This window comes from Fukomys damarensis, unplaced genomic scaffold (assembly GCF_012274545.1).
Source record: "Fukomys damarensis isolate Sample0158 unplaced genomic scaffold, DMR_v1.0_HiC HiC_scaffold_23, whole genome shotgun sequence".
NCBI lineage: Eukaryota > Metazoa > Chordata > Mammalia > Rodentia > Bathyergidae > Fukomys > Fukomys damarensis.
The window spans coordinates 37,800,357-37,825,705 of record NW_022900935.1 but is presented as its reverse complement, the minus strand read 5'-3'; the positions used below and the strand labels follow the sequence as shown (position 1 = coordinate 37,825,705).

At 44.3% G+C, this 25,349-nt stretch overlaps 2 pseudogenes; one reads left to right on the top strand and one right to left on the bottom strand.

The window, feature by feature from the left end:
* Nucleotides 1-6,129: 6,129 nt before the first annotated feature.
* On the bottom strand, nt 6,130-14,445 carry LOC104864925 (annotated as a pseudogene).
* Nucleotides 14,446-14,799: 354 nt separating this feature from the next.
* On the top strand, nt 14,800-21,330 carry LOC104864899 (annotated as a pseudogene).
* Nucleotides 21,331-25,349: the final 4,019 nt, after the last annotated feature.

Below are 25,349 nucleotides of genomic sequence, written 5' to 3'. Positions count from 1 at the left end.
AGTCACAGGGTAAGACAGTCATGGACAGAGCATGCATGTACCCACTGGATCACAGAGAGTCTCCTGCAGTGTGTGCCTTGGATGGACTTATCCAAAAGACACAATGTCTTAGAGTGTTCACATTTTGAGATATTATCCACATACTTCAGTCTCCTTGTCAACAATCACCGATCTCATTTCCTTTAAGTTTCCTGCCAATCTATGAAACCACTAGAAACTCCATAAATCTATCAACCACCAGGCTTCTCTGAGCATTTTCCTTCCAGACTAAATGTTCAATCATATGTATCACTGGAAGTACTGCCCACTGGGGCTCCTGCTTTAATGATGACTGCTGGTGGACTCTCCTACTGTTGTGTCAGTGACCAACAGCTCAGTGCAATAGTTAAATGTTATAGCACAGTGTTGCAGCCACATGCCACAGTTCAGAGGCATAGCTTAGCTTTATAGCTCAGTGTGGTAGCTGTGGGTCACTGCTCTCGTAATCTGAGGATTTGAGAATTGATGGTCAGTTGAAGAAGTGGATAAAAAACCCTTCATTACTTTTGCAAGCTCACTGGGCTCAGAGGAGTCTGAGCACTCTACCAGAAATGACAGCCTCCTTATATAGGGATCTGCAGGGTAGGTGAGCATGCTCATTGAAGCAGGGCAGCAGAGTTACAAAACATTCCTGAGACATATGCTGTGTGAGCACGCTCAGTGCAGCAAGGCGGGTGGAGTTACAGAACATTCATGAAGTAAAGCGATGGGTTACAGAAGGTTCTTGAAACACATGCCATGTGAGTAAGCTCACTGAAGTAGGGAGGTGAAGTTAAAGGACTTTCCTGAGGCAAAGGAGTGGCTTGCACAACATTGTTGTGAGGGGGCAGGGCTTAACAGAGCATTTCTGAAAGGTCACACAGTTCAAACTGTTACAAACCATTTTGATACACTGGGCACAAACTGAGGACTTAGAGAACATTCCTGAGAGGGGGCAGAGCTTAACAGAACCTTGTTGTGAGGGGGCAGAGATTAGCAGAACATTCCTGAAACGTCACACAGTTTAAGCATTCACAAACCATTTTGATACACTGGGCTGGAGCCCAGCAACACGGACTTAGATTTCCAAAACAAAATATTCTATGGAAAATAAATGGAGGCAAGGCAAGGGCCTCTCTTATTGTATAGCATTTCTCTACCACTATGAGACCTGCTGTCTTCATATTCTGCTAAAGAAACACATTAAGCAAATGACATTAGCAGAGTACAACTGCACAGAGGATTTACAAATTGAGCAGTCAGAATAAACAGAATAGGTTCCAAGTGACTCTGGGGCCAGATTGTTACTGGGAAGCTGGGTTGTAAACCTCTAGGTCTTAACACTGTAGGAAACAGGCAAAAAGTTCCATTCCTTGAGTCTCTCACCAAAGATTACAAATAAGATACGTAGGCATAATACAAAATATAGGTAAACTATATATCAAAATTAAATAAAGTTTTACTTTGTATTGGTATTACAAGTAGCATAGATATGAATTAAAGTATTTGGGTGGGTGGGAGACATGGCTCAATGGTAGAGCACTTGTGTAGCATGTGCCATACTCTGGGTTTGATTCCTTGCCCCCCCCCAAATATGTAAAGGATCCAGGAGGATGCCATTTTACACAAGGGACTTTACCATCTGTGCGTTCTATATACCTGTAAGGGCTCCTGGACTCCATGCCCTGTTGATAATATTGCCATGACTACTGTCCCCTGGCCCACTGGTACTTCTGAAATTCCAGTTTCAAGCTTAGGTTTGTCAGACCTAAGAAAATACTCTGGCTCCTCAGGACTTTCAGGTCCCTGTTGTGGGTAATAGTGCTGGTGATGCCATTCTCTTAATGCTATTTTCACTCTTGAAACTTAGAAGTATGTAGACTGTTCAGAGTGACCAGACACACACTGGAAGAGGCTCTTGGTGTAGATTAAGCTCTCCACTTGGTTTTTATGTAACATTAAGTCACATTGCTTAGCATTTGTTAAAAGAAAAAAGTATAACGATTTAGATGCAGGATCCTATGTGATGTCTTCATGGAATTTAGAATTCGGTAACAATTTCTTCCATAAACTAAAATCAAAGTGCTGATGTTGATGGAGAAGTGCTGTACAGCCCCTTGCATTGCTTCCATTTTTTCATAGAATGATTTTTGGGAAAGTGAGTTTTTGCTGATGGGCTCCTGCCCAGTCTATCAAAATGGTTTGTGACTATTTGAACTGTGTGACATTTCAGGAACTTCCTGTTGAGCTCTGCCCTGTAGGAGAGGTACAAATCTGACTGGGTCAAGTCCACCACATGTAAGTCTCTTAGTACACTAGTAGAGGTCTAGCTCATGTGGTTGAGCCTTGTCTATGTCCAGCTGTGGCCTCGCCTGTCCACCCTAGTTGGATGCCTCCATTGCCTTGACCAAGGACACTCCAATAACCAATCCTGTTAAGCCAAATATATTACTCCCCCTTTGCCACTCTATTTTTCAAAATTTTATAAATTGCTGGCTGAACTTGTTAAAATGGATGCATTCCAGAAACCTCCCCAGAGTCTGCTGGTGATTTTGCTCCTTGCCCTCCCTGTTCCAATCCCTGAACATTTGTTCCATGAGCGGGCTCATGGACAAAAACAATACTTCCCCCTCACAAAGGTTCTGCTAAACTCTGCCCCCTCTCGGGAATGTTCTGTAACTCTGCCCCCCTGCTTCAGTGAGCATGCTCACATGGTGTGCGTTTGAGGAGTGTGCTGTAACTCCACCCCCTTGCTTCATTCAGTATGCTCACCTATCCTGTAGATTCCTATATAAGGAGACTGTCATTCCTGGTTCAGGGCTCAGAGTCCTCTGAGCCATCTGGGGCCTGCCAGTGTAATAAATATTTTTTCCACCAGTTCAACTGACTGTCGGACTCTTGAGTCTTCAAATTATGAAAGCTGTGTTCCACGGGTGCCACACTGATATGTAAAGTTCAGCTGTGCCTCAGTGCTGTGTTCCAGAGCCACCACTTGGAGCCATAAAGCTCAGCTGTGCCTGCCTAGGTGTGGCTTTTGGCAGCAACACTGAGCTGTAACCCTCAGCCATGTGTCTCACCTGTGGCTGTTCGCTCTCACACTGAGCTGTAACACTTGGCTGTATCACTGAACTGCTCTGCTCTGTGGAAACAATGTGTTAAGCAGAGAGACTGGTTGATCTTATAGATAGCCAAGGGCTGAGTACAAGCAAAAAAACCCACAGAATTTGTTTATTTCAAAGTTACTTTCCTTGTAAAGAGGGACTGGGGAGCCAGAACATTAGAAAAATAATTTAATGGTTTACATGAGGTTATTCATTTTGTGTAAAGATTAAGGCAGAGAGGACAATGTGATCAGGCCATTGAAAGTGTCTTGCTTGGGAATGTTGTTGGCTCTTGACATTCCCATGGTGATTTTTCAGAAGATCAGATGAAAGACCTTGTTTCAGGTTTGTGACAAGGAATTTTGTCCTGAGTGATTCCATTTTGATTTCTAGTCTGGTCTGCTGAAGTTAATTTAAGTGCAAGAGTTAGACTAGAGCAGCAGCCTGTTCTTCATAAAAAAGTGCCTCTGTAGTGTGATTTGCTGGCCTGAAAAATGGGCACAATTTCTATTATATAATAACCCTTCAGTATTTTGCAGTTTTCATGAGTGAGCTATGCTATGCCAGTAGCACAGGTCCTACCCATTGATGTCTCTTCAAAATGTCAGAATTTATTGAATAATCATAAAATCATGAGCTACCTCAATGTCCTAATTTTTTTTTACATGGAATACTCAGGTTTCATTTGGTAATCAATTAGCTTGGCAATGAGAGGTTATTTCACTCCAATCTTAATTATTAATATCTGTAACACTGAAGCCACACATCACACTTCACATTGCACTGGTAAAATGGATGAGAAAGGCTTCACAGTCTTGAAGAGGAAGAAATCCAAGGCAGGGAGTCTATGGACATATGTAAAGTGACCAAAGAATAGATAGATTACAGAGCAGGCATACTTTTTTCCCAGAGCTTCAGGACTTCTCAAAAGTGAAACATGAGAGCTAATTCAAAGCTTTAATATACAAAAGAAAGTTTGAGTGGTTCATATAAAGCAAGGAGATAGAGAGGAGCTGAGATAGGGTGTAGGAGTCAGCATTTATGGCCTCTTGGTCTTATGATGCTGAGCACAGCAAACTGTGTGATAGGGTAATTGATCAACATTGCACCAGCCAATCTGTGTTGAGCATTCCTCCTTTTACATTATTCAGTTGTTCAGGTTGCATTGATGGTCTGCCATGTTGGATAAGCTCATGCACATGATTTCTCTTGCTCCTGATATGTGATGTACCATGTGTCCTCAGTTTCATCTGGTGAGTTCACAAGTGGAAATTTTTACTTGAAAGATTACACTATCAGTTCATGCCCTGTGATTGTGCTGTGGAGCGGGGGGTTGTGTTTTAGATGTGTTTGGCTTGTCATACCTGACCATGATCTATCTGAATTCCTGTCTCATGAGGTACCAAATCTTGAGCCTCAGCATTTTCACTAGAATGAAGTAAACTGCTGAGGTGTAAGATGGAGTACTGAGGGTCAAGCAGAACCTGAAAGCTCCCAATCTGGACAACAGAGTAACTCACCACAGACCAGTGTGGTCTTCACTTTGGGGCTTAGACTAGGACTCGACAATGTGTTTTTTAAAACTAAGCTGAGACCCATTTTGGAGAACATTGGTTTGAAATTAAAGCCCACCACATTTCTCCTCTGGGAAAAACCACCTCTGCACTGCACGCCTAACTCTGCCCCTAAGGGAAGTGCACACTCTGGGGATGTTCTTGGACTCCACGCTGCTTGGGCAACTCCATCCAACCCCATCCAACTATCCTAAAGGCTCACAGAAGTATAAGAGCAGCTTGGCCTTGCCTCCCCTGCCTGAGTTTCTGTCTCAGAAGGAAAAACCCATACTCATGGTGTGATTCCTTGATACAGAGAACTTTTGTGGGTGGTCTAGGGGCCTGGAAAATGTTGGAAAAATGTGGGATGACCTATAATAGAGATGGCTGCAACCCAATAGTGGTCAATCACTGGCGCTGCCTTTTGTGAATGTGAGCGACCCTTTGCTGGTAAAATAAAATTATTATTTTACTTCTATTCAGCTCATCTGTATGTGCATGTCACTTGCCAATTCCTTCCACAACACCCTCACACAACAGCAACTGACATGCTGCTTTGGCTTTAGAAAGTCCCTAGCTTTTTAACTTTTTTCTTAAGGACTGTCCCCTAATTCTTGGAAATTTTAGGTCTGGGAAGGTATCCCCAGGGATCTCCCTTGAGTGAGTCAGCTGGCCTGATTTACAGAATAGAGGGTACTTCCTGCAGCCTAGGAAGTGAGTTGATGTGGAGAGAGGACACTGAGCCTGAGGTTTCCCACTATCCATTGAGGACAATATGTCTGCTGTCTTTGGGTTTGCTTTTTTTTTTCCAGGTTCCCCGGGAACACTGGCGATACCAAACGCAGCCTGCTGCTGAGAAATGTTGTCATGGCTTGTCTTCTGCCCCTCTCAAGGCTGTGGTGATTGCTCAGGGGAATATTTTTTTTCCATAGACCACATCATTTAATAATAATAAAAAAAATTGAACAAAAGCAGAAACGTGGATATAAAGTGGAACCAGTGGGTGAGAGGCAAGGGCTGCAGGTCAGAGCGGGACCTGCAGGGGCCCGGGACTCAGGAGGAGTCGCTGATTCAGCTCATAGTTGACCTAGTCCTGGCCCCAGCTGTTCCTAGGGAAGCTGCACCGAGGTGGTGAGCGGGATGGAGAGGTGTGGGGCACCTGGCTGTTCCCGCTGGCCGGCCCCCTCTCTCCTAACCCAGCTCTTCCCTCTCTAGGATGATGAGAAAGGAGAGGGAGGAGGGCTAGGTCCCAGGGGATAGGAGGAGGAGGAGGCAGCGCGGGGCAAGGCCTAGGCTGCTCCATCTGGTACGTGGGGACAGGACGCAGTCGTCGTCAGCACTGGGCAAATGGTGTGAAGACCGAGTTTCAGGGGGTGGTGACTGTGCCTACCCCGCTGTGGCCTATAACCCTGGGGCAGAGTGGCTGGTTACCTGCAGGTCTCCTAGTGGTGTCCCCGCTAGCCGCGGCTGCCCCTGTTCCGCACAGGTGTGCTCCGACTCCTGCTTCTGCTGTGGCTCTTGGTGTCTCTGCGGTCCCTCTCCCTGCCTCGCTCGCGGTCCCTGTCCCTCTCCCTCTCCCGATCTCGGTCTCGGTCTCCCCTGTCCCTCTCTCTCTCCCGGTCCCTCTCCCGGCTGTGCTCCCGAAGTTTCTCCCGCTCCAACTGTCGGTTCCTTTCCCGCTCAGCTTCCTTCTCCCGCTCCTTGGCCGGTTCAGCCCGCTCTGCCTCCTTCTGATCAATTTGACTGTCAGTCAGCGGGAGCCAATAGATGCAAGGAGCTGCCTTTGTCTTTCAGAAAAGGTGGTCCAGCAGCTTGGCAGGTGTCTCCTCTTGGGCCTTCTTTTTCTTCTTACTCTTCTTTTCTTTAGACTTTGCGCTTTCTTGGCGGCGGCGGTCACCGGGACCTCGAGCGTGAACGTGGCCCCTAGCGATCAAGTTCGCTCCCGCCGCTCCATTTCCGCTCCCGCTCTGCCCACTGCTCCCGCACTGCCCTCTCCTGCCCCCGCTGCTCTGTCGGAGGGTGCTGTGGTGGCTGGACTGGTGGTGGGGGTGGGGAGAGGTGCAGGGGCCGTGGTAGCCTTGCTCATCTGTCTTAGTTTCAGAGGGGCGGTCCACCAAGAGGCCACGGTGATAGTCCAGCTCATCTTGCTTGGCATAGTCAGCACAAAGGAATTTGGGATTGGACTGGGGCCATTTGACCCCATGCAGAGCTGTGCGGGTGGCAACAGCTTCCTCTACTGTTGAGTACGTTACAAAGCAATGAGATTTGATCTTGTCAATCCAGAAGGCTTCTTCCACCAAGGTTCTTGTATGCCCCAGTAACTCCTTCAGTTGGCCTAAAGTGAAGGGACGAACCAAATTGGAGATATGAACAATGTTACTGATCTTGCCCCGGGGCGGGGAGGGCACCTGGGCAGTTCGGACTGGGTCATCGACTGTAATGGAAACTCCAGACTTCTGCTGGCTAGTGGACCACCGAGTTAAGGTATCTCCTAATGACACGTTCTTTACTTCGTGTTCTACAGGTGGGGGCAAGGCCACCTCTACTGACACCTGGGGAGGTACAGCTGGTTCTGCTTCAGATTCCTTCTCCTCTTCCTCTTCCTCCCTCTGCCCATTCTCCTGGCCCTCTGCAGGTACTACCTGAGTGACTGTCCGGTGTATTTTCAGCCCCTTGTCATGAGTCCCATCATCGCTGTTATGCTTTGTCTCATCCTCAGAGATGTGGGAGTCATCAGCATGAAGATCCACAACAGCCTCCTGCCCCTCCAGGGGTTTGATGTCAGGGATGAGGCTCTTGAGCAATTCAGTGGTGATACTGATGGAGGGTTTTTTTCTGTGTCGTGGCTGTGCTGGCTCCCCAACATCGCTTCCGACCAGGCTGGCCCCGCTCTGTGTCACTGTTTATAGCTGGCACCCCCTTGGTAGCTGAGACAACGGCGATCTTCCTCTTGAATGATTTGGGCAGCGAGCTCTCTTTCTTCTCATCTTCAGCACTGCGCCCAGGGGAATTTTGCTGTGAATGACTGGAGTGCTGTTTGTAGTGATGGAGGCTGAAGCTGGCTATGCACAGGGAGGTATGATTTACCACCCTGAATGCCTTATGTGGTTTCTTCCTTCTAGACTCTCTGTTTTGGAATGTCTGCTCAAAACACTGCGATCTGTATTGCTTGTAGTTACCCAGTGTTTAAGTCCAGAATGGCACCAATCCAGGGGTGTCAGTGCCAGAAAATGTTTGCTAGGGTGGCCTTGGGATATGGAGGACCATGAGGATGAGCCTCTATCTGTCTGTTCATGCATCTGTCTGTCCAACTGGAGAAGAGACAAAGCAGGTGCTTGGATTCTGGTTGCAGTCCTTCTGCATTAGAGATCTGCAAGAGTTTCCACGTGGGATCAGCAAAGTGGGCCTTGGTGTGGGCAACAGTGAAGTGAGACTAATACCAGGGCGTACCACTAGGAGGTGGTGTGGTTCTTAAACAAATCTCACAAGGAGCTTGCCACTGTTTTATCTTGCTTATTTTATTGCTCCTTAACGGTCCAGTCATCTTTTTGAATTAACTGGTTGCTAAATCAGGAGCTGTAAATGGTATATACGTTATAATATTCAGAACAAAGAAATGGTCTAACCAGATAACATTGCTTTTCTTTGCCTAACTCTTAAATGCAGTATTGCAATGTATAACAGAACAAAAGACTACACCACAGTAATGCACAGCACAGTTAGCAAAAGTATTCCATAAACAAGGCGAATCGTACAAAAAATTGAGCTTCAATAAACAAGAGTTTCAGAACTGTTCTAAGGAAAATAAACTGAGCAGCAAGTGTAAGACTGAAGAGTCCAAAACAGGTAGGTCTTTAAATGGGGATATCCGTAAGCTGCTATGGGAACAGTAAGGAAAGTAACGGGGAGTCTCACACAATTGGCAACAGTCTTAGGAAAATAACGCCATCGGATGCAGTTTTAGTGTCGCTCCTCCATACCCATCTCAAACTGTCAGAACGACAGAAGTTCAGTAAACAGGAAGTCCTCAGTAAGTGACAACCCCTTAGAAGTTATGTTAGTGTAGAGAGCCTGAGGCTGAGCTGCCTGCTTCTGAAGAACAAATTCCTCACAGAACTGCTGAGCATGCTGTGTGTTTACTGAGCAATGTGTCTTTGTCTGGCATTCGGCCCTCACTCCTGGTTATACTGGCCTTCAGTACATGCAGGGTTTGTGTGAGCTCCTCTCTGTCCAGTGTGTTTGGGCTCCTGCTGGCCACTTAATCCTCACAGCACCTATGTCTGCTGGGCACTCCTCCATCTGACATAAGGATTTAGGATAGGGAAGCTATGCAATGACAGAAAGTTGGTCACCTCTTTAGGGTAAAGGTATGTGTTCTAAGTATTTCCTTCAGGTCCCTTGTGAGAATTTTCTCATTGCTCTGCACTCTTGGGTTTTCTCAACATCTCCCTGTTTTTCCCAGCTTTTGATTTCTATACTTTATTTTCACTACACACCACTGCCACACACACTGGTCTCCTTTCAGTTTCATGTGTACCTTCTAGATTCTACTTTCCATGTGCACAGTTCTTTCCACCTGAGCACATCCACAGCCACCCACAGGCTCTCAAAGCAAGTTCCCCCTCCTCTAGGTGCCCCCATCCTGGAATCTCCCACCTGGATGCTCTCCACCATCAGGGATCATCTCATACTCACTTCCCCTGTACTTTTGTTACTTCCCAGGAAAAGTCTCACACTTGTCTACTTGTGTTTCTATCGCGGCATGTGACACACAATCCTGAATGTTGATGAATACATAAATTATACACTGATTCGTCTCTCTGTGGTATCCTGTGACAACATGAAGTTTCCAGTGATGGTCACATACTTATTTTGGGCTCCTTATGTGAAATAGTTAACATTTGTTGATCTCCAAATTTATTCCAGTCACTGACTTTCATTGCCTTGATTATTGGGTATTTAGAAATAGGTTCTTGGATTTGTGAAATAATATTTTTTCAGCAAATTTAGGAAGTTTTCAGCCATTACCTCTTTGATTTTTTTTGTTCATTTTTCTTCTACCTTTTCTTCTTTTGATACTGCTAATAAATATATGTTGCTATAAATTGTGTCACACTGTTTTTTGAGGCTATTCTTATTTTTCCTTCATTAATGTTCTCTCTGTTCTTTGAATGTATAATTTCTTTATATGTATTATCAAGTTTATGTATTCTTTCTTGTGTGGCACTAAGACAGAAACCTGTGTCCTTCAAATGTTAGGCAAGCACTCTACCAATGAGATACATTCCCGGTACTTTTTATTTTTATTTTGAGATGTAACTTGCTGAGTTTCCCAGGCTGGCCTTAAGCTTACGATGCCATTGCCTCCTAAGTATGTGGGAATTCAAACATGTGCCATCACATCTGCCTTAAGTTTATGTGTTCTCTCTTCAAGGTCAAACCTATTTTTCCTTATAGTAAATACTTCATTTTTCTAATTGTATCCTTCAATTATTTATTTTTAGCTTCGCTGTTTATGAAGCAAGTGCCATTTTTTTCTCTTCTGTACTTATTTAAGCATTATTTATTTTGTTTTTAAAAACATTTATAATAGCTCTTTTGAAGTCTTTGTTATATGAGATATCTGGATTCACTCAATGGCAAATTCTGTGTGTTTTCTTTTGCATTGATTGTATATTTCTGCATCTTTGCATGTCTCATAGGTTTGGGTGGTTAAAATGAAGATTTTAGATTTTTATTGTTGCAACTCTGATTATTTTTCTCCTTTCTTGAGACAGGATGTAACTGTGCAGCAAAAGGTAGGGCTTGTATCTCAGGATAGCTCTGACTCAGTCTGCCAGATACAGCAAGCACAGGTGTGCAACACAACATTGCCTTACATAGCAACTCTGTGCATAGGTTCATTCCCCATCAACAGAGTCACCATTAACCTCTGTTGATGCTTATTGTTTATATTCATGTCTATGTTTAGTGACTGGATTGAATATTTCAGTGAGTCTACTTGCTTCACGTGTGATGATTCTGCTGTCTGCTCATAAAGGCACATTCACAATTACCCTAAGGGAATACATTTTGCAGCAGGTTTGTCTTTGACTTCCTCCCACCCAGGTGTCCTTCTTGTCTGTCTCTCCTGGCATCTGACCAAGTTCTTCACCTCTAGTAACTGCAAGCTATTTGCCCTAATATTTTCAGCAATAAAATCTTCTCTATTTGCTTCTCCAGATTCAGCTTTTGTAGAACTCTGAATTGCTTTGCTGGCTCCATGCACCTTCCTGGCATGGAAGCCAATCTCATTCACCCCTCTTGGGTGGTTTCATTTCAGTTCTTCCATGAAAACTCTTCCCTGTGACTTAATGTATTTGTTTATCAACAAAGAGTGCAGATTTCCACACAAATTGTGTGTGTGTAACATCTTTTCAAACCAAGAGGTGCAGCAATAGACCATCATCTTCTTCCAGGCAGGGGGTCTCACTGAGCATTTCCAGCAAGATCTGGATTACAGCATTTGGAGTAGAAAATGATATCTTCTTTCAGTTCTTTGTCTCAGTCCTACGAATAGTGGTGGATCATTTCATATACATTTCTCATGGTCTTTTGATCTATTTTCCTTCTTATAGGCTAATTTCTTTTGCACCAGTATCATGTTATAGTTCATAATTCCTTTCTATTTACTGTTTCCTCCCACAGTGCAGAAGCTGGATGCAGGCCAAAGTCCATACAATGTGGAAGCCTCCCGAGGTAGTGCCTGGAACCAAGAAGCAGAATATTCCTCTACTGCTACATCTCCCCATTCCTCTTCACTGACAAAGCTTTGGTGCCATCAGATGAAGAAAATCATGGAGGCTTCCAATTTCAGTTTCACAGACTGTGAAGCCACTGTGTATTTGGAAATTTGAGGTAATAGTGTGATAACTTGGAAAATTCTGTCCATATGTACTGATATACTGACACACGAAATGGTGTGTAAGAATGATAGGGAATGAGCTCATGTACACAGCATGGGAGAATCTGACAAACACAGAGCCGGATGAAAAAAATCTAGACAGAAAAACATTCTCTGCAGCATTCTATTTATGTAAACTTCAGAAACCAGAGAAGTGAGTCTTGGCTGTGAGATGAATGAGATCAGAGCCCTTTTGTGGGTGTGTAACAGGAGTGGTGGCTGTGACAAGGAGCAGTGGTCATCAGAGATGTTCTGTGTTGTGATCTTGGAGTTGGTTTCTTGAATTTGCTTTGTGAAAATTCCTCTTGCTGAACTCTTAGGTACTGAGGCAGGAGAGTAGGGGATGGCAATGTTGGTGGGGCAATTGGGCACCACCTTCCAGTTGAAGAGCCTTGTTTATCACGCATGTAGGGCAGCAGCTCTGGAGCCTGACACAAGATCCAGCTGAGCACTGCACCTGGGACCAGACTTCTGACATGAGAACATGGGGAATCTAGCATCTGACACCAATGTTCTAGCATGTGGGGCCACCTGGATGCAATGCTGAAACGAAGATACAAAAGGATGGCATCAATTAACTTTGTGCTGCTGCCCTGTGATTTGTGCAGTAGTCCATTCTCCTTGCAGGAGCTATGTCCTGTTTTTGCTTCAAAGCACCCTTTTCTCCTTGAGTACTTCATGTGTGTTGCTTTTCCTTTTTCTTCTTAATGTTTGCCCTAAATAAATGTTAATCTTTCCCATTCACCAATTGCTATGACCACTTCACTGAATGAGAGGATTATAGGGAGAGAGTTGGAACTATACAGATGTGCCACACTCTGAGTCAGATTTGAGTCTGCTTATTTAAAGCAGCTGTCCAAGAGGGGGCTACTCGTGCCTAGAAATATCTCTCAGCCCTGTGAAGCCATTGGATTTCTCCTTTTAAACCATTTTTTCAGTTGGGAAGGCCTCAGGGGGAGAGCAAGCAGAATTTACAGAAGCAGAACCATGCCACATTAGTGGGTGCAAGAGGAAGTTTCACACACTTAGCTGAGCTACAAAACAAACAAATGAGCAACAAACAAAAACATTGCAACTGCAGCAGGTGTTCTGCCAAATGGGATGTGGGTTTTGGGTGCTTTGTCCAAGCACAAGCACACAATGGTGGTGAGGTTTCAAATGGGATTTGGTTGGTTATCACAAGAGAAGAAGAGCCAGGAAAATTCTGCTGGTCCCTACAAACCTAATGACAGCACTGTGATTCTCACTTGCTCAGAAGTGGAGAACCTTACATGTCCATTGCTGCATGAATGGGACAGAAAAGTATGGTTCTGTGGTTGTTCCTTAGGGATAGAGTACTTTCCTAGCTTGTATAAAGCTCTGGATGTCATCCTTAGCACTGAGAAAAAAAATAGAAATGTTTGGTATATACCTATAATGAATATTATTCATTCTTTCAAAAGCAGACAATCTTAGCATGGCTATAGCTTGAATATAGCTTGAGGAAAATATGTTAAATGGAGTAAACCAGCCCCCAAAACACAAATGCTACAGTATCCCACTTAAGGATGGCAGCTAAAGTGGTTTGGAATACTTTTAGAATGGTGGTTGTTAGGGGCTGCACAGTAACAGGGATGTAGTTTACAAGGTACAGTTTCAGTTTTGCAAGAGTTCAACCAATTGCATAGGAAGATAATTTATTTAGCTGTTCTCTTCTTCACACTTTAAATGGTTATGGTACTACAGTTGCTCTGTGCTTTTTAATGGCAACTAAATGAAGAAACAAATGAGAAGCATGGCTCACTTTCTTTTTCTGTCCAATCTTCCAAAGACACTGAATCAGCCAGATGAGGGTTTGGCCAGCAGCTCTAGAGTCCCCCAGACATGGTTTACAAAACTACTTTTTGGTATTGAGGCGAAAGTCAAGGGCATGACAATCTCATCAAGTCTCTATTTCCTTTCTGAAAAATGATATATACCAAGGGATAGTTTGTGGGCAATTTTGGCCCATATTGTTTTCTTCCAAGAGAGAACAAAATGACCAGAACTACTGTGGAAAGCACACTTAACAAACCTGAGTGTTGTGCTTGTTGTGTGCCTGGGACACTTGAGAATAGTTACTCTCCTCCTTACAGGTGCAGAGAACAGAATGTGGCTGAAGCTGCAGACTGAGCTAGTGCAAAGGAGAGCATTTAAGTGCAAGTGGACAGGGGTTCTCATTGATCCTCTTACCCACTTGGGTACTCTGCCCCTGACCTGCGCCCTGGGAGCACAACATTAGGATTTAATAGGCACTTAATTAAGGACTTGGGAATGAGGTATGTTTTGTCCAATAACCTTCCTTCACAACTACCTTGCTTCCCTCTTTCCCTTTTTCCTTCCCTCCCTGCTTCTTTTCTTCCTCCCTCACTTCCTTCACACTTCTTTCTCATCTTCCTTCTTTTTCTCTTTTTTTCATTGTTTCTTTTTTTCATTTTCCCTTCATTCTTTTACTACTCTCCCTCCCCTAATTTCCCCACTCCCTACTCTTACTACCTCCCACTAATTTCCTCCCTTTAGTCAACATGAAACATTCACGCAGCATCAGTTAGTGAGAGAGCTCTTTCCTGAGAACTGAATAATTTCAGAGCAATTTCCTGTGCACCCAGGCCTATACGGGGACTGAAACTTCCTTCATAGGGCAATCATTCTCTTTCCTTGCGCTTACCTGCTCTCAGGTGTTTGTCCTTTTTTCCTACCTTCCTCAAAATGTAAGTACCTTGAAGGCAGGGACTATGACGTTCAGCTTCTTCTTCCTGTAGCCAAGCACAGGGCCAGGCACCTCATAGGTACTCTCTCCTGAAGTAATCATGAATGAGTTCAGGCAGTATTTCAGGATGGCCCTACCATCCAGGACCTGAGAAAATTGTGGTGTGGGATGCTGGCCATAGAACAACACTTGCAACAGTCCCGGGAGATTTCAGAAGAAAAGTTTGTCCTTATGTAAGAGGTGGGTAACTTGAGTTCATCCCAATGTCCCAACTGTGGGGATCTAGAAGTGGCCCAACAGCTCACACTGATTATCTCTGGGGAGAACTGTGAAAGAAGTCAGGGCTAAGAATTATTGACTAGAGGGCAGCCAGATAATGTATTTCTTCTCACATTGCCTCTTACTAGCTGTGTGGTCAGGGGCTCTTTGCCTGGCTTAATCTGCTTTATAGATGGCATGGTGGTCAAAATACACAAGGACCCTGAAATGGTGGTGACCAACCCATTCTTTGGGACGATCCCTGTGAGGCTCTTCCAGCCCAAGACAGCATCCTGCAGCCCTCGTTGAGGCATCATCTTCTACCACGGAGGAGGCGCAGTGTTGGGCAGCCTGGGTAAAGAGCTTCCCAGTGGTGTGGGAAAAGAAGGGCCACAGGGTATGCAGAACTCTGCCCAAGATACCAGGAGAAGCTCATGAAGTGAGTCAAAGGAATCAGCAATGGGACCTTCTTTAGGGGAGCACAGACAGAAGGCTGGGGGCTCACTTCAGTTGATGGGCTATTATAGTTATATGATAGTCTGTGACCCTTGACAGAACACTGGCTGTTTTCTCCTCCTCTTCCCACTCACACTCATGGGCACATGATCTTGGTATTTATGCCTCAATGACCTTAAACACACAGGTTCTTCTCAGCTCTTCAGGTTGGTACCCATCTTCTTTTGCCCACCTTCTTCACTTCTGGGAGGCTCCTTGCATCTCTTCCTCTGTGCTTGCAGCTTGCTAAGCCTCAAACGCTGTCCCCAAGGTTGAGTGTGTATCTCAATGGTAGGAAGCCTACTTAGCATGTGTGAGGTTCTGGGTTCCATTCCTAGTGCTACCAAAAAAAGTCCACATCACAAGTTTGCAAGGGTCCTCCTCTCAGGGCATCCATACCCAGCGTCTTATCTCAAACTCTGCCCTAGTCCATAGCCATTGCTGTCTCCATCCTTGTTAAATGGCTCTGTAGCCCTTGTCACAAGCACAGGTGACAATGGTCCTCTGATTGTTTTTATTATCTGCCCAAACTTAGAATGTGAACTGCAAGGATGCAGCAAAAACTGCTAGTATCTCTGTTGGTGGACTGTCAGTGCTTAGCTACAGGGTTAACTGTCTGAATGAATGAATAATGAGGTAAATGGATGGGTAAGTGACTGCATAAATAGGTGAGTTTGCAAGTGTACAAATGGATCGGTGCATGCTTGCATATATGTACACGTACAAGGAGGCATATTGAAATTTAACTAGAAACACATCCATCCTATCCAAGGGACCCCTCCTTATGAGCATTCTTCCCTCTCAAAAACCCCTACGTAGCCCCCTGGCCCAGAAGATGACTTTGGGATGTCATTTCCAAAGGTAAAGGCAGGGATGGGTTGCAAATGTTTACTGAGGACCTACTTAGTGTTATACCCTTTTCAGGCACAGCAGACAGATAGGGATAGGGAAGACCCAAGCCCTGACCTCATGTACCTGCCCATCAATGAGGGAGCTGGACAATGCAGTGAATTCACATAAGTAGGTAGTTTCACAAGCTGATATGAAACTATCACAAGCTGCTGAAATGGAGAGTGACCCAGAGTTGCTGCCTTTAAATTCTGCTAGTCAGACCAGGTCTCTTCAAGAAGGTAGCATTTGAACAGAGGCCTAGGAGATGAGGAGGAGTGGGTACTATGGATGGCTTGCACAGAGGGGTGTTCTGAGCCAGGTGGGGCAGCCCAAAGAGGAAGGTGCCTTCACCTTCAAAATAAGGGGCAAAAAATACCTCAGCCATCAGGACAATTACTGCCCTTTAAGGCAATATTTGAAGACAGTACTCACACAAAAATCAAAGCTGAACATAATATCAGAAAAACTGCAGTCAGGATCAGACAGAGCTGAGTGACTTGTACAAATGCAAAGCAAGAGTCTGCTTAAAACTGATTATTTTGCTCATTACAGCACTTTTCGGTATTAATTTTGACTTTCTAAAATCCTGCATCACAATATCTACCTGCAAGGTTGAGTGTCTGGTGTCCTGTATTTGGCATCCAGACTCAATAACTCACTTGCTTCACACTGACCTGGCCCTGCTCGGGCTAAGCAGCAGGGCAGCAAGGGCAGAGCTCTTGATCAGGAGCAGCTTTGGCCCTGGAGAAAGAAGGAAGTCAGGGTGGCAGAGCTGGCAATGAAGGTGGACAGGTCAGCAGGGCCCAGGCCACAGCCTGCAGAGACCTCAGCCTTGCCTGCCTGTTTCCTCCTCTGGGAGCTTTAAGGTCCAACCATCCCTGCCCTCCCCCAGGCTGACTGAGTCCCTTTTTAGGGTGGTTCCAGGCACCAGATAACCTACTGTACAGCCAGGCTGAGATGTGCTGGTCTTCTAACTCAGCTGACCCCTCAATGTATCTGCCTGAATTTCGCCTCCACCAGCACCCCATCAGTCAGCCCTAATGATAAAGTGGCCCCTTTATAAACTCTCCTGATATGGGAATCACCTGGTGTAACTTAAAGATCCTGATGCTTTGGATCCTATCTAGAGCTTGTTCCCAGGGATTGGGATGTGGCTGTGTGACAGAGGAGGTGGACAGACTCCCTGGTACCTCTCAGTGCCAACTGCATGAACTCAGAAAGGCTGAGTGGGTGAAGCATTTGGCAGGTGTCTGGCACAGCCATCACTTATACGCTAACCGATATAAATACACCACCTTATTAACTTTTCCAGGAAGGCATGCTCAACTTGATTTACATTGGCTTTGTCGATTTCAGATCCTTAAAACTTCCTGGTCCTCAGTTTCCCACTTTGTAAAATTAGTTAATGCAAAATGTGATCTTCAAGATCTGCTCCTTCCTCAACAGATAGGATTAGGGCAATGTCTGGATTTTCCCTGGCAGAGCCAATCAGAGTCACTTCAGTCACCAGAGTAGGAACACAAGTGGGACATCAACCCATGCCCACATGGCAGCTGCTCTCCTGGGACTGTGTGGGGGAGATGCTGGTCCTTCTTTGTGGGCAACTCTGGATCTTGCAGATTCTTACCACAACTTGTGCAGTTTCCTGGCTTGGGAAATGGATTCTGTGCTTTTGTATGTGGGGTGAGTTTCTAAGAGAGTTCTCAGCTTTTCCTTGGTAAGAAGGTGCAAGGGGGATCCTGGATAACTGTAGAGCAGCGAAGGGTACCTGACCAAGAAGACTCATCGATGTGCAGCCATGACACTGGTACAGCTCATTCAAAGCAGCGGCAGCCTGAAAAGATGCTTGCTTTAGGGCAGTGGTGAAAGAGCAGTGTGAGAGTGAATAGTTCATGTCGTAGCCCCAGGCTGTTGTAGAGTGTTCATGGCCAGTTACTAATAATGTAGAAAGTTGCATCACAATGTGCCTAGATCTTAATAACCCAATGTCAAGTGAAATAATTTTTTAAATGACATAAACCTGATGAATATTTTTTAGGTTTAAAGTAATTAAAATCAAAATAATATCTTCTATAAATATATATGTATTTCAAACAAAGCTATGCCACATAGGGAAGGGAAAGGATGAAATATCAAGCATTCGAGGTAACTTTCCTTTTTCAGGGAAACATGAGGTGAGAAAAGATGTGGAGTAGTCAGGGTTGGCTGAAGGTCATGGTCAAAGTCCTGACTGTGCTTGGGTTGATGGTCTATAGGTTCTAATCATATCGTTAAATAACTATGTACCTAACTACCTACCTACTAACTGCCAGCCACATAGGAACAAGCTAGAGAGTGTCTTAAAATACAGTTTTGTTGCTTCAGAAACAGGGTTGCCTTTGAATTCATTGAAGGAGAGTGGGGACTACTGACTAGGATTCTAGTTCTTGTTCTGAGAGATATCTACAAGTAAGGAGGAAAAAGTTTAGAGAATGCAGGTAAGAGAATGTGAAAGCCATCCTGTTAGCATCTGAATGTCTGACGGCCCCCTCTAAACTTGGCTGCTAACCAGTCTAAGTAGAGAGCTCAGCTGTGTGACTCCAGTAGGCCATTTAGCACCACTGATTCTCTCTGGAAACACTGAGGAATGCAACATTTCTCCAGTACACAGTGACTTACAACTGGCCACCATTGTGTCTGAACTTTTGCCATTAGAGCCCATGTCTCCAAAGACCTTGGGTGTAACTAAGGTCCCTTGAACAGAGAGCACAGAGAGGTATGCATGAGTGCTGACTTGACATCTTCAAGAACATTCACAGAGTATGTGAATACAGATATCCATAGAGATTTGGCCTGTGGGCCAGAGCAATTCCAAAGGGATGATTGGTGGAATGATTGGGCAGAGGGGGACTAGGTGCATGCAGTGGGTGATGTCTGGGAGGAGGTGCCTCAGGGACACTGAAAATGGGGAGATGTTCTCTCCTCTCCTGTCCTCTTCTTTTTATGGCTGAGAGCTACTGCATCTTGACTTTAGTCTTAGCTTTCCTACTCCCCTAATGACAGGCAGTGGGAGTGATACCTGAGGATAGCATGAGATGCTACAGGCCAGACTGTGACAAGTATTATAAGCATACACATTTCTGCACAGGCAAAGTTTTATGGGGTAGGAGGTTTCAGCCAAAGCAGGGCTTTGCCTGGAGGAAGTGAACAATTTTTCAGACAGAATGACCAAACGTAACCTCTGGGAATGTGAGGTAGGAGGATTCCAGGCTGAAATTCATGGAAATATTAGTGACCTAGTGAGACGCCGTCCCCCCAGAAAAAAACTGCTAGAGAAGATTTAATTCACTGTGAAAGCTCAGAGTTCAGAATGGTTTCAGTTACTGCTGAATGAAAAAAATCTTTGTTTGAGGTACTTGGACTCTGGGTAGTCACACTGATCATGTTCTACGGGCTGTTCAGTTTCTGTGTATGTGGCATCATTGCCCACTGGAAAACATACCAGCGTTGGACTTGATAAGTAAAGAGGGGCTCAACTTTGCTTAGGAACTGCTGAGTCACCCCAAAAGCTGGTGGCATCACGCACAAGAGTCCAGCTCCTCTGGTAGGGAACCAGTGAAAAATAGAAGGGTGGGATAGTAGAGACACATATTCACACCAATGGGCAGTAGGTCAAACTAACCCTGTGTCATAGTCTTGTACAGAACAGTTATTAAACAGTCAATACTTCCATGTACAAAACTGAGTAGAAACTGACTCAAGGATGGGTGAAAGCAGCCAAAGAAACAGACATAATATGAAGACAGAGATTCCATGTGGTTTATCCCATTTTAGGCACGCATGAAAAGTCTCTGTCCTGGAGGAAAAAATCAGTGTTCTCAGCAAAAGCATCCTTTAGTTCTCTGGGAAGTAACTGGGGTATCTGTTGCCATCATTCAGACAGTAGGGTTGCTATCTAAGGTAAACCTAGGGGGAACCTAAGAGTTCATTGTCCAGATGTGTGAACTACAACATTTGTGATTTTGAATCGACTGAGGGAAAGTGAAGCTAGAGTTTAATCAGTCTTGCTCTTGGTGATAATTTGTTTTATTCAGACAGTATGCCTTTTTTTTTACTTTATCAGGGCCTCATGGTGGACTTGATGAAACATACTGTGCTACAAAGGGTACTAGTTTATTACAATCATTATTTGGTTTTGTCATTCCAGCCTTCTGTTACACCACTGTCCCATCATAGTGGTCACTGACTGTCTTTGAACCAGCAGTATATTCACTTGCCATTTTCTTGTCCTCTGCTTGTTCCCCTTCCAAAGTCAATAGCTTTTAACTTGTGTGATCTTGTTTGGGGTTTGGGTATGCATAGGAAGGAGAGCATGAGCTGGAAGTCTAGAATCCTGGAGTGTCAGGATTTAGTGAAGTTCTTCACATTAACAGAGGAAGACAGTGGGGGTACACACAGTTCCTTCTTAGGGCCCTTCTGAAAACCTAACTGGGGAAAGTCTCCTAAGGGCTGTACAGGATACTGTCCAGATGGCCCTCAGTGACACCTGTGTACACTGCACTGTTCTTCATTACCTCTTCCTTCCTTAGGTACCACAAGTTTCCTAACTACCATTACCCCATCGTTACCAATGACTGTCTGAATGCCTCCATCCACTTCCTGAAGACCCTGAAAACCTATGGTGTGGACCCTTCCCGGGTTGTGGTCTGTGGGGAAAGTGCCGGAGGAGGGATTGTGGCCCAGGTCACCCAGGCCTTGGTGGGCCAGAAAGATCTTCTCCAGATCCAGGCACAGGTCCTGATTTACCCAGTCATCCAGTGCATCAATTTCCAGTTACCATCCTTTCAGCAGAACCAAAATGTCCCATTCCTCACCTGGGACTTCATGTTGATGTGCCTTTGTAAATACGCGGCCATTGACCTCTCCTGGAGAGATGCCATGGTGAAAGGTGCTTGTGTACCCCCAGACACCTGGATGAGGTACAGGGAATGGCTCAGCTCTGACAATATCCCACAGAGTTTCAAGAACATATTCCAGGAACCCCAGTTTCCTGGACCTTTTAATGAGGCTGCCTATCTGGAAACCAAACATCTGTTCAATGTAGCAAATGCACCCATCCTAGCAGAAGATGAGATCGTCGCACAGCTTCCTGACCTCTTTATAGTGAGTTGTGGTCAAGACGTCCTCCATGATGATGTCCTGCTCTACAAGAAGTGCTTGGAAGACCAGGGGGTCCCAGTGATCTGGTACCATGTGGAGGACGGCTTTCATGGGTACATAATTTTATTTGATAAGAAGCCCTTCTCTTTCCCATGTTCCCAGAAAATTTTAGATGCTGTAGTCAGTTACGTAAAGGGCATATGACAACTACACTGGGTCCATGAGTAAAGTGAGAGCAGGATACCTGCGCTACAGCTGAGGATTCTGTTGAGTTCGACTTTATTGCAGGGGGTGATAATTCATCATGGTCCAGTTAGGAAGGATAAGATGGAGTGAAAAACTGTCCGCATTTAGTGTTTAGAAAATAAAGCACTTTTTCCTTCCAGTACTACCATTGTCCTGTTTTGCATTTAGCAGTGGTTTTCTAACATTTAGATGCAAATATCAAAGGAGGAAATTAACACATTTTAGATTTGTCCTAAAATTTAACCCATGAGATCTCTGCTGAAAAAATGCCAACAACTCATCCCATTTTCCATGGTGAACTGAAAATCATGACAACAAAGCATTACTGGGCCGATATCTCTGCTGGAGGGGGAACCACTTCATTTTTCCTGGGTCAATATCACCGGTCAAGTCCCAGGTCTGAGTGACTACAGCCAGTCTGGAAATATTCTTGCGACTCATTTTTCCATTTATCCAGACATTCCCATTCTCATTCTTAGACTTCATAAAAACTTAGAAGAGTTTTTGCAAAGTGAGGCACAGGGCAGAAGCACAAGGGGACATAATGAAGAAATGGTGAACTTTAATGGGAATTTTTTAAAAATTAAGTTTATTGGTATGTTTTAGGTATACAATACAAGAACATTCACCATTGGGCTCTTGTACCTGTAGATGACGTATCTTAGCTCTTATTTTCCCCCATTCCCCTGCCCTCCCTTCATCCCTCCACCCCTCCCTATTTTCAAAGACTTTGTTTCCATTTTTTTCCTTTCCTCTTATTTTTCTTGTCCCTTATTTCCTTTCTCCTACCCCTCCCACTTACCCTACACCTTTAGACCTTTTCTTCCTATTACACATTATCCATTAGACATTTTGATCCTTATTTATAATTTTAGCTTTTCACACCAGAGAAACTATTTGTTATTTACACATGTGTATCTTATTAATTTCACTTAAGAGTATGGCCTTAATGGGAATTCTTAAGGCAGATGACTGACTTCCAAGAGGAGTTCCTTTGAGCCAAGGGTGTGTTGAGAAGCTCTGGATGCTATCTCGGAGATTGAAAGTGTGTTCTCTGGAGGAGGCAGGCATATTACAAAGGACTGAATGATGAGAGAAATGCTGTGACAGAATTCAGACCCTTCTCCTTCCCGTTTAGAGAGCAATGCATGACAAAAAAATCAATTGAAGATAGAAAACCAAAAGAAACTTACTAGTTTGAGTAAGGCTTAGAGAACAGAATGGCAGTGATGGCTGTAGGGATGGAAAGAGAGAAGAGAGTTGTAATTTACTGAGGTAGAAGGAGCCTCTGAGTTAATGGAGAGGGGAGAGGGGATGGGAAGGACAGAGGACACTGTTCAAATACCCGCAGTGACAACTATGCATACCTGTGCCTTGTTTCCTGTTTCCTCCTTAGGTACCACAAGCTTCCTGACTTCCATTACCCTGTCCCTCCACATCCTTAGACGACAAACCAAATCTCAGTCTTAGACTGATGTGGTGAGGACAGGTATCCTCATTTTTGTCTTATGGGATAGTGAGGGATCTTCCCAGAGCCAGGAAGGCTAGGATTCTGGATTCCCAGCCTTGGCTGTTTCTTATAGATGCTCAAAATCCATAAATACTGTGCAAGTTGAGAGCTACTAGCTTTGAAAAGGAAACAAACTGGAAAAAAAAAGACAAGTGAACCCACTGCTGCTCTCACTGCCTGTCAGGAAGGAAATGGGGAAAGTTAATGTCAAGGTGAAGTTGTTTTTGGAACCAAGCATTAAAATGGCAATTTCCAAGATCTGAGAAACTATTCACGCTTTTTGTCAGGATGCAGGTATCCCAACCCTGCGAAGTGCCTTAAAATGGCCTTGAGGGCCTGGTAGAACCAAGAGTCTCTAATGAGTGGGATTCAAGGAAGCAAAAGGCCTCTGGGACCAAGATTAGATAAACATGGCCCTCTATAGTTTGAGTGGATCAGAATTGTCCACAATCTCTAACTGGACAGGCACACAGCATACAAGGAGCAGACTATTCCACTAAGAATCATGGCTACAGTCCTCACCCCTCTATTTCTCCTTACCAAGGGTTGTCTCAATTCCTGAACTACCTATGACTCAGGAAGATGGATCTGAATGGAAACTCTTTCCTTATTATCTGTTGGTCTTCAGTGAAAGCTCTTTCTTCCTGAAAAATGCAGGTGCCATAATTTTGGCTTTTGTATATCTTAGGCAGTAATTCCTTGTTCCATTACACTTCCATGCATCATTTTCAAAAATTAAAAACCCAGATGCCTGCTCCTGACCCAGCCGCCATCGCTCAAGCACCAGGAAGGTAGCTGCGTGGGCACCCCTGAACCCCCATAAGCTTCCCCCCCTTGCACTCTTAGACATCCTGACTGTGCCAGTCTTTGGACCCACTCTGCAAAAACAGAGGTGGTCATCAAGGGTATTTTTCTGAGTTCCCAACTTTGAACATCTTTAAAGAAAGGGCATGGGAAACCTGTAATAGAATGTTGTGGAGTTCAACCATTCAGAAGGATGGGGAACTCAATCTGGGCCTTGCAGCCCGAGGTCAGTCAGCGTCATGGGGATCAGCCATCAGCTAACTGAGATCAGGGGTCTTGCATCCTAGCTCTGTCTGAGCCATTAAATGGTAAATTTACTATATTGAAAAGTTTGTTCACTGAAGACATGTTCTGGACTGCTTCTTGATTCAATTTAATTCAAATGATTTAAGGGTGATAGACTAGTGACTACAACAGGTGGTCAATGTCCAAGTTGTGCTTGATCTTAATGTGTTTCTGATTGTATCAGTTGGGAGAAAGCAAGGCAGTTGATTTGATGAGCTGTTTTCTCTGATGTTATGAAGATGAGAATGTCTGTGGGTTGTTAGAGACACAGAAGCTAAGGCGCAACTATATCTCAAGATTTGGGTGATAACCCAGAGATTAAAACAAGGACAGTCCGACAACAAAAATTAAAATGAGAAAACACTTAAGCAAGACACAAGGACAGACTTCCAGTTCACCAATGGCAAACAGTAGGGCAAATGAGGATGAAAAGGCCAATAGTGAACCACCAGGACACCCTGAACTCAAAGCACAGGAAGTAACAAAACAGATCAATCAGGCTCTAGAAAAATTCAAAACAGAAATAATTTCCCAGATAACCATAGAGATAGTGAGCAAAATGGAAGTTGTGATTCGAGACTCTAGAGCAGAAACTGACAAAAAAATAGATGAGCTCAGGACCATGATAGAAGCCATGAAGGCCCAGCATAAGAAAGAAATGGAAAAAATAAACACCCAACATAGGAAAGAAATGGAATCCATAAAACAGATTCAAACAGATATCCAGGAGATTAAACACTCTATTGATAGTGTACTCAACAGAATAAAAGAATGCGAAGATAGACTCTCAGATATAGAAGATAAGATTGCAGTCAGTGACCATTAAAAGAGAGGTCTCTTAAAAACAGTAAGAGATCATGAGAAATCGATCCAACAACTCCTAGATGATGCAAAGAAGAATAACATAAGATTGATAGGAATCCATGAAGTAGCAGGAGAAAATACAAATGATTTTAAAAAGTTGTTTGCAGAATTAATGACAGAAAACTTCCGAAACAGAGGGGAAGAATTTGACATTCAGATAACTGAGGCATATAGGAGCCCAACTAGCTACAATCAAAAAAAAATTCTACACCTTGACATATAATAATCAAGATCCCAGAAACCCAACAGAAGAACAAAATACTACAAGCAGTAAGAGAAAAGAAACAAATCACATGCAAAGAAAAGCCCATCAGAATTATAGCAGACTTTTCAACACAGACCGTTGGGGCAAGGAGAGCCTGGAATGAGATATTTCAAGTACTAAAAGAGAACAACCTCCAAACTAGACTGATGTATCCTGCAAAACTCTCTTTCAAAATGGATGGGGAAATAAGACACTTCCACAACAAAGAACACCTGAGAAACTACATGAATACCAAACCAGCACTACAAG